Here is a 9316-nt window from a genome sequence, read left to right as displayed (position 1 = left end):
TCTTGCCCTGAAGATTTTGGATTCGCCTGTTTGTAGAATCACATGAGCCAATTCCTTAAGATCAGTCTCTTTCCACAAGCACACACACCATTGGTCCCATTTCTCTGAGAACCCTGAATAACATAGCAACACTCTCAGCACTGCCAAGATCAGTGAACGATTCTCTACTTCTCATCTCACCTAAGCTTCTAGAAACTTCCTTTTTAATGACCATCTGCAAATTACCTTTGGATGTAAAGACGGCAGAATTAGAAGCGTGCATATAGAACTAGCTGTTACTCCACTATTGCAGCAAAAGGTGGTCTTCCTCAAGTGACTTGTTTTCTTTATCTCATGGAACATCAGCAGCCTCATCACAGACACCGTGACTACCCCATGGCCAAACACACTTTTTGCCACCCAGCCTTTACCTCTATTTTTATGAAAGGCTAAACCAGAGGAATTTCATCTGTTGTTTTCTATGTGGATACTACAGTGTCCCTTCTCTCTTAAAATTGGCACAGTGATTCTCCAGTTAATACAGGCATACAACCCGACAGGTGCATTATTCGGCAAGTTTGCCTCTGTGCAAACACCATAAAGTATGCTTGTGAAGAGTAACCTACTGCTTACGAAGACAATGTGGTAAAGCCTGTTGCCTCTACATCCATGATGAATTTTAAAAGTGCAAGATGACATCATTCACAGGAGAAAACGACGCCATCAAGAGACACAATAAGCATGAGCTATCCGGGCTAATGCTGGTATAACATGATATACTGTTTTTACGTATATCAACTTTTAAACACTCTAATGTAACATGCCTAATGTAAATAGAGGATCCAACACTATAGCCAGTAGCAAGTACTCTAGGCACACATAACTGTACACATTATCTGCTACACTCTTATTGGTTGCATAGGTGACTTTTTAGGCAAGCATGAGCAACATATTACCCTAGCTCTTCACAACAGCTACAACATAAATAGGTGTCAGGGACTTTTCTCACATTACTTATGCTCCTGTGTATCCCCATCACATATAGGGCCCTTCATTTTCAGGCACATAACTTACAGAAGTATGCTAGAACACTAGGAGAAATGTTTGCACACACTTCTCCTGCTTTACAGCCTACTGGTGCTCATTCTATCTCTCTGCTAAAATAAAACCAATTAAGGTCTTTAAATTGGTGAGAGTGTGTGTGTGTGTGTGTGTGTGTGTGTGTGTGTGTGTGTGTGAGAGAGAGAGAGAGAGAGAGAGAGAGAGAGAGAGACACCTTAATTTAATTGGCTTTATTTTAGAATCTAGAATCAAGCAGCTTCACTCCACAAAATAAAATAAATGTTATAATGATCCAAGCATAGGGAGATGGCATTATAGAGAGAAAGGGTCTAATGAAATCAGAACAAACAAAAAGTAGATTGGTTATTTCAAGTTACTTTTCCTGTAAGGAGTCAGAACAATGGATAAAGAATTGGTTGATTAACTTTAAGTCACCTCTTTTTATAAGGATTAAAACACAGGAAAATTGTATTATCATGAAGATGGGTTTTGGGGGGAATTTAGTTGTTATCTCTTTGCCCTTATTTCTCAGCAGGTCAGATAGACAGTTTTAGCTTGTTGATGTGGCACTGTAGAGTGAGCAATTCCATCTTTAGTTTTAGCCTGGTGTGTTGTGGACCAGTAAAGGAGTCTAGTCCAAAATGATGGCCTCTCTGAAATTTTTATTTAATATTTAGAATAGAAGGCATTATAGATACAGAAATGGAGACTGAATAATGATGAGTACAATGACCAACAGAAAACAGCTGAATTAGGACTGGTGAATCAACACAAAGGTTACAGGAACAATGAATACCCACCCTAGAGGTATACAAGCACACACACACACACACACACACACACACACACACACACACACACACACAAGAATGTTGTCACTTCCAAAAGTCACAAACCTCTAAATCTAGGATTCTTTGCACTCCCCATTTTGCCTGTTAGGTGTAGTACTATGAGTCAATTAACCCACAGACAAGATGATCTAACTGATAAATATCTCCCATAGTCTTGGGTATTTGAACACATGGCTCCCAGCTAATGGTGCTCTATGGGGAGGTGGTGCAGCCTTCCTGGAGAAAGTCGCTGGAGGCAAGCTTTTAGAGTTTATAGCACCATACTTCCTAGTTTCATGTTTGTGGTTAAAAAAAAAAAAAGATCGCCTTCCCAGCTTCCTGCTCTATCTGCCTGCTGCCATGCTAACTCCACAATTACAGACTCTCCATCTGAAACGTTAATCCCAAATACATCCTGTCTTCCTTAGTTGTCTTTGGACATGATCTTTTATTACAGCAACAGAAATGTAACCAATACCTAATACTTAGTCTTCCATTGTTATCTATGGATATGAATAGCTGTAGGATCTGAGGAAAGTCAGTTAACTGTTGACAGGAACATCGTTGTCTAAACGGAGGAAACTATCAGCCCTATATAAACCAAGAAATAAAGAATAAGTCTGGAAAATAATATATGTAAAAAGCCTTTCAAAATATAGAACCCAGCAAGTTTTAAAGCTTTTTATATTATTGGAATTTGAAGTTGAAAACTGGAGACAAATACTGGAAATGAGATAGATGATTACTCTGCAAAGCATTAGAAAGAAAGGTAGCTATCTTTAAAATAATTTTTGGCTACAGATAGGCGGTAACTTCTGAGAATAGAGAATATCTGAAAACTGACAGCCTGTACAGATGCTGACAATGCCTCAGAACTATTCAGCACAAATTAGTAGTGAAGACTGTGAACTGGGTGAGGGGTAGAAGTGGATTCTGTCTTTAGTCTTAGCAATTAATTCGTGCTGCTCTTTGAGCGGCCTCCCATTCTAGTAAGTCCATTTATCTCTCCATGGCACTTACTGGGACCAAGATAAGCTGAGCCAGTGATTGCAGTGGAGCTCCTGGCCATTAGATCGGGTGGCAGGGTTATCACTGTGGTCCCCAAGAGGATTCTCTAAGGTGTTGACCTTGCTAAAGCAGAGAGAGCTTTAATAAGCATCTTAGCAAACTAAGCATAGGAAATCCTGCCCTTCCTGGTTACTCAGCATTTTTAAATCTTTCATACCTACAAAAACTCCAGCAGCACACACTCCTTGGTCTGGCAAGGCTGTTGATGCTTAGTCCCCAGATATCATATGTAAAATGAGAAGAGCAGCAATTATTTTTTCTGATTAAAGAGGCATTTACTCCTATATGATGGTTTGAATAGAAACAGCCCCCATAGGCATCATGTGTTTGAATGGTTGGTCCATAGGGACTGACACTATTAGGAAATGTGGTCTTGTTGGAGAAAGTGTGACACTGTGGGGGCTGGCTTTGAAGTCTCAGAAGCTCAAATCAGTTACCTCTCTCTCTCTCTCTCTCTCTCTCTCTCTCTCTCTCTCTCTCTCTCTCCCCTTCCCCAGCTCCCAGGAGACCAAGATGTAGAACTCTTAGCTTCTTCTCCAGCATCATGTCTGCCTGTACACAGCTATGGTTTTCACCATGATGATAATGGACTACATCTCTGAAACTGTAAGCCAATCCCAATTACATATTTTTCTTTATAAGATTTGCTATGGTTATGGTATCTTTTCACATCAATAAAATCCAAACTAAGATACATTATGTGTGAGAAGTATTTTGCTGTAGTTGAAAAACATAAATTCAAGTTATTTTCTTTAATATCTCTGGATTTAGGTAAAACAAATCATGAAGATAAAGTAGACATAGCCATGCAGCTAGCAGTGATTCAACTTCATGAGTTAGAAGATCTCCCACTTAAAACAGATGAGTTCCAAACTGGTAGGCAGGCCAACTGAGTAAAGGGAGTCTACAGATGTTAGGAAAAAAATACCCTTTCTGTATGTGCTACCACAGTTTGAGGACTGGCCCAAGAGTAGCAACCGTTATAACTCTGCTCTTCCTACTCCACTGTCTCCTTATCTCCTGGCAGGGTCCAACATCACAGTTTACCTCTATGCAAAATAAGGTCTACTTCCTAGGATACAGCCCACTTAGAAGATCAAGAATGGCGGTTTCCGGCTGGTGCCCAAACCTCGCTGATCCCAGCCCACAGCTCCCTGCTCCCAAACCTCATGGGAGAGAGAGCTGATCTCCCAGATGTGTGGGCAATCCTGAGACTGCAGGTCAGGAGAGACTGCCACTTCTGCCCACCTGGGCCCACATCCCTGGCCCAAGAGGAAACTGTATAGGGCCTCTGGGCACAGGAAGATAGGGGCAGTCAAGCTGCAGGAGCCCAGGGGTTCAGACTGCACCCGGATCTGAACAGACCCAGTCAAACAGCTCGCTGCACCCAAATCCTGTGGGAGGGAAAGCTAGATCTTCAGAGGGGCAGACATGCCTGGGAAACCAGAGGAGACTACTCTCTACCCACATTTCTGACTCTAGAGGAAAATGCCTAGCGCTATCAGGGTCCCCTGCTCACAGGGACCCAGAAGTAGGGGCAGGCCCTTCTGGTTGCTACCCTCATGGAAAGCTGAAACTGAGCCCCAAGGAGCGACTTCAGGACCAAGACCAGAGGTAAGATCAACTTTTCTGCTCCAAGTGACCTGCCTGGTGGACTCAGGCCACACAAAGGCAAAATTCCTCTGGGACTGGACACTTCCAGGTTCTAGCTGGCGCCCAACCCTCACTGATTCCGGCCCACAGCTCCCTGCTCCCAAACCTCATGGGAGAGAGAGCTGATAGCCCAGACGTGTGGGCAATCCTGAGACTGCAGGGCAGGAAAGACTGTCACTCCTGCCCACCGTTGCCCACATCCCTGGCCCAAGAGGAAACTGTATAGGGCCTCTGGGCACAGGAAGATAGGGGCAGTCAAGCTGCAGGAGCCCTGTGGTCCAGACTGTGCCCGGATCTGAACAGACCAGGTCAAACAGCTCCCTGCACCCAAACCCCATGGGAGGGAGAGCTAGACCTTCAGAGGGGCAGACACACCTGGGAAACCAGAGGAGACTACTCTATGCCACATTTCTGACTCTAGAGGAAAACGGGGGGCACCATCTGGGGAACCCAGGAGAAGTAGGAGCAGGCCCTTCTGGTTCCCGCCCTCAGGGACAGCTGAAAGCCAGTGGACAGGAATGACTACATGTCTGAAAGCAGAACACTCTTTCCCATAACTGACTGAAAGAAAACAGGAAAACAGGTCTGTAGCAATCCTGACACACAGGCCTATAGGATGGTCAAGTCACTGTCAGAAATAGCAAAACAAGGGTACACCAGAGACAACCTGATGGCGAGAAGCAAGCATAGGTACCCACGCAACAGAAACCAAGACTACGTGGCATCATCAGAGCCCAATTATCCCACCAAAGCAAACACTGAATATCCAAACACACCAGAAAAGCAAGATCTAGATTTAAAATTACATTTGACCATGATGATGGAGGACTTTAAGAAAGACATAAAGAACTCCCTTAGAGAAATGCAGGAAAACACAAGTAAACAAGCAGAAGCCGTTAGAGAGGAAACACAAAAATCCCTGAAAGAATTACAGGAAAACACAATCAAACAGGCGAAGAAATTGAAAATGGAAATAGAAACAATAAAGAAAGCACAAAGGGAGACAACCCTGGTTATAGAAAACCAAGGAAGAGACAAGGAGCCATAGGTAACAAGCATCACCAACAGAATACAAGAGATAGAAGAGAGAATCTCAGGAGCAGAAGATTCCATAGAAATAATCGACACAACTGTAAAGATAATGTAAAGTGGGAAAAGCTACTGGCCCAAAACATACAAGAAATCCAGGACACAATGAGAAGATCAGATCAAAGGATAATAGATATAGAAGAGAGTGAAGACCCCCAACTCAAAGGACCAGTAAATATCTTCAACAAAATCATAGAAGAAAACTTCCCTAACCTAAAGAAAGAGATGCCCATAAACATACAAGAAGTCTACAGAACTCCAAATAGCTAGGACCAGAAAAGAAACTCCTCCCATTATATAATAATCAAAACACTAAATGCACAAAACAAAGAAAGCATATTAAAAACAGTAAGGGAAAAAGGTCAAGTAACATATAAAGGCAGACCTATCAGAATTACACAAGACTTCTCACCAGAGACTATGAAAGCCAGAATATCCTGGACAGATGTCATACAGACCCTAAGAGAACACAAATGACAGCCCAGGTTACTGTATCCAGCAAAACTCTCAATTAACATAGATGAAGAAACCAAGATATTCCATGACAAAACCAAATTTACACAATATCTTTCTACAAAGCCAGCTCTACAAAGGATAATAAATGGTAAAACCCAACGCAAGGAGGCAAGCTACACCCTAGAAAAAGCAAGAACTAATCGTTTTGCAACAAAACAAAGAGAAGAAAAGCACACAAACATAATCTCACCTCCAAATACAAAGATAACAGGAAGCAACAATCACCATTCCTTAATATCTCCCAACATCAATGGACTCAATTCCCCAATAAAAAGACACAGATTGGGTTGGGGATTTAGCTCAGTGGTAGAGCGCTTGCCTAGGAAGCGCAAGGCCCTGGGTTCGGTCCCCAGCTCCGAAAAAAAGGAACCAAAAAAAAAAAAAAAGGACACAGATTAACAAACTGGATACATAATGAGGACTCAGCATTTTGCTGCCTACAGGAAACACTCCTCAGAGACAAAGACAGACACTATCTCAGAGTGAAAGGCTGGAAAACGACTTTCCAAGCAAATGGTCTGAACAAGCAAACTGGAGTAGCAATTCTAATATCGAATAAAATCAATTTTCAACCAAAAGTCATCAAAAAAGAAAAGGAAGGACACTTCATATTCATCAAAGGAAAATCCACCAAGATGAACTCTCAATCCTAAATATCTCTGCTCCAAATACAAGGGTACCTACATACAAAAAAGAAACCTTACTAAAGCTCAAAGCACACATTGCACCTCACACAATAATAGTAGGAGATTTCAACACCCCACTCTCATCAATGTACAGATCATGGAAACAGAAACTAAACAGAGACATAGACAGACTAACAGAAGTTATGAACCAAATGGACTTAACAGACATTTATAGAACATTCAATCCTAAAACAAAAGAATATACCTTCTTCTCACCACATCATGGTACTTTCGCCTAAGTTGATCATATAATCAGGCACAAAACAGGCCTCAACAGATACAGAAAGATAGAAATAATCCCATGCATCCTATCAGATCAACACAGGCTAAAGCTGGTCTTCAACAACAATAAGGGAAGAATCCCCACATATACATGGAAGTTGAACAATGCTCTCCTCAATGATTACCTGGTCAAAAAAGAAAGAAAGAAATTAAACACTTCTTAGAATTTAATGAAAACGAAGGTACAACATACCCAAACTTATGGGACACGATGAAAGTTGTGCTAAGAGGAAAACTCATAGCTCTGAGTGCCTGCAGAAAGAAACAGGAGAGAGCATATGTCAGCAGCTTGACAGCACACCTAAAAGCTCTAGAACAAAGAGAAGCAAATACACCCAGGAGGAGTAGAAGGCAGGAAATAATCAAACTCAGAGCTGAAATCAACCAAGTAGGGGAAAAAAAAGGACTATGCAAAGAATCAACAGAACCAAAAGCTGGGTCTTTGAGAAAATCAACGAGATAGGGAAACCCTTTGCCAGACTAAACTGTGGACACAGAGAGTGTGTCCAAATTAACAAAATCAGAAATGAAAAGGGAGACATAAAAACAGAATCAGAGAAAATTCAAAAAATCATCAGATCCTACTAAGAAAGTCTATATGCAACAAAACTTGAAAATCTGGAGGAAATGGACAATTCCCTAGAAAGATACCAGGTACCGAAGTTAAATCAGGAACAGATAAACAAGTTAAACAACCCCATAACTCCCAAGGAAATAGAAGCAGTCATTAAAAGTCTCCCAACCAAAAAGAGCCCAGGTCCAGACGGGTTTAGTGCAGAATTCTATCAAACCTTCATAGAAGACCTCATACCAATATTATCCAAACTATTCCACAAAATTGAAACAGATGGAGCCCTACCGAATTCCTTCTATGAAGCCACAATTACTCTTATACCTAAACCACGCAAAGACCCAACAAAGAAAGAGAACTTCAGACCAATTTCCCTTATGAATATCAACGCAAAAATACTCAATAAAATTCTGGCAAACCGAATCCAAGAGCACATCAAAACAATCATCCACCATGATCAAGTAGGCTTCATCCCAGGCATGCAGGGATGGTTTAATATACGGAAAACCATCAATGTGATCCATTATATAAACAAACTGAAAGAACAAAACCACATGATCATTTCATTAGATGCTGAGCATTTGACAAAATTCAACACCCCTTCATGATAAAAGTTCTGGAAAGAATAGGAATTCAAGGCCCATAGTAAAACATAGTAAAAGCCATATACAGCAGACCAGTTGCTAACATTAAACTAAATGGAGAGAAACTTGAAGCAATCCCACTAAAATCAGGGACTAGACAAGGCTGCCCACTCTCTCCCTACTTATTCAATATAGTTCTTGAAGTTCTAGCCACAGCAATCAGACAACAAAAGGAGATCAAGGGGATACAGATTGGAAAAAAGAAGTCAAAATATCGCTATTTGCAGATGATATGATAGTATATTTAAGTGATCCCAAAAGTTCCACCAGAGAACTACTAAAGCTGATAAACAACTTCAGCAAAGTGGCTGGGTATAAAATTAACTCAAACAAATCAGTAGCCTTCCTCTACACAAAAGAGAAACAAGCCGACAACGAAATTAGGGAAACGACACCCTTCATAATAGTCCCAAATAATATAAAATACCTTGGTGTGACTTTAACCAAGCAAGTGAAATATCTGTATGATAAGAACTTCAAGCCTCTGAAGAAAGAAATTGAAGAAGATCTCAGAAGATGGAAAGATCTCCCATGCTCATGGATTGGCAGGATTAATATAGTAAAAATGGCCATTTTACCAAACGCAATCTACAGATTCAATGCAATCCCCATCAAAATACCAATCCAATTCTTCAAAGAGTTAGACAGAAAAATTTGCAAATTCATCTGGAATAACAAAAAACCCAGGATAGCTAAAACTATCCTCAACAATAAAAGGACGTCTGGGGGAATCACTATCCCTGAACTCAAGCAGTATTACAGAGCAATAGTGATAAAAACTATATGGTATTGGCACAGAGGCAGGTAGATAGACCAGTGGAATAGAATTGAAGACCCAGAAATGAACCCACACCTTTGGTCACTTGATTTTTGACAAAGGAGCCAAAACCATCCAATGGAAAAAAGAAAGCATTTTCAGCAAATGGTGCTGGTTCA

The 9316-nt window shown here is 41.1% G+C and overlaps 1 long non-coding RNA gene across 2 annotated transcripts in view; it reads right to left on the bottom strand.

Moving 5' to 3' along the window:
• LOC103691860 (uncharacterized) overlaps nucleotides 1-9316 on the bottom strand; it is a 105132-nt gene that overhangs the window by 27457 nt on the left and 68359 nt on the right. The gene's annotated exons all lie outside the window — the stretch shown is intronic.

This window comes from Rattus norvegicus, chromosome 3, assembly GCF_036323735.1.
Source record: "Rattus norvegicus strain BN/NHsdMcwi chromosome 3, GRCr8, whole genome shotgun sequence".
In the NCBI taxonomy this organism is placed as follows: Eukaryota; Metazoa; Chordata; class Mammalia; order Rodentia; family Muridae; genus Rattus; species Rattus norvegicus.
This window is presented reverse-complemented; position numbering and strand designations above follow the sequence as displayed.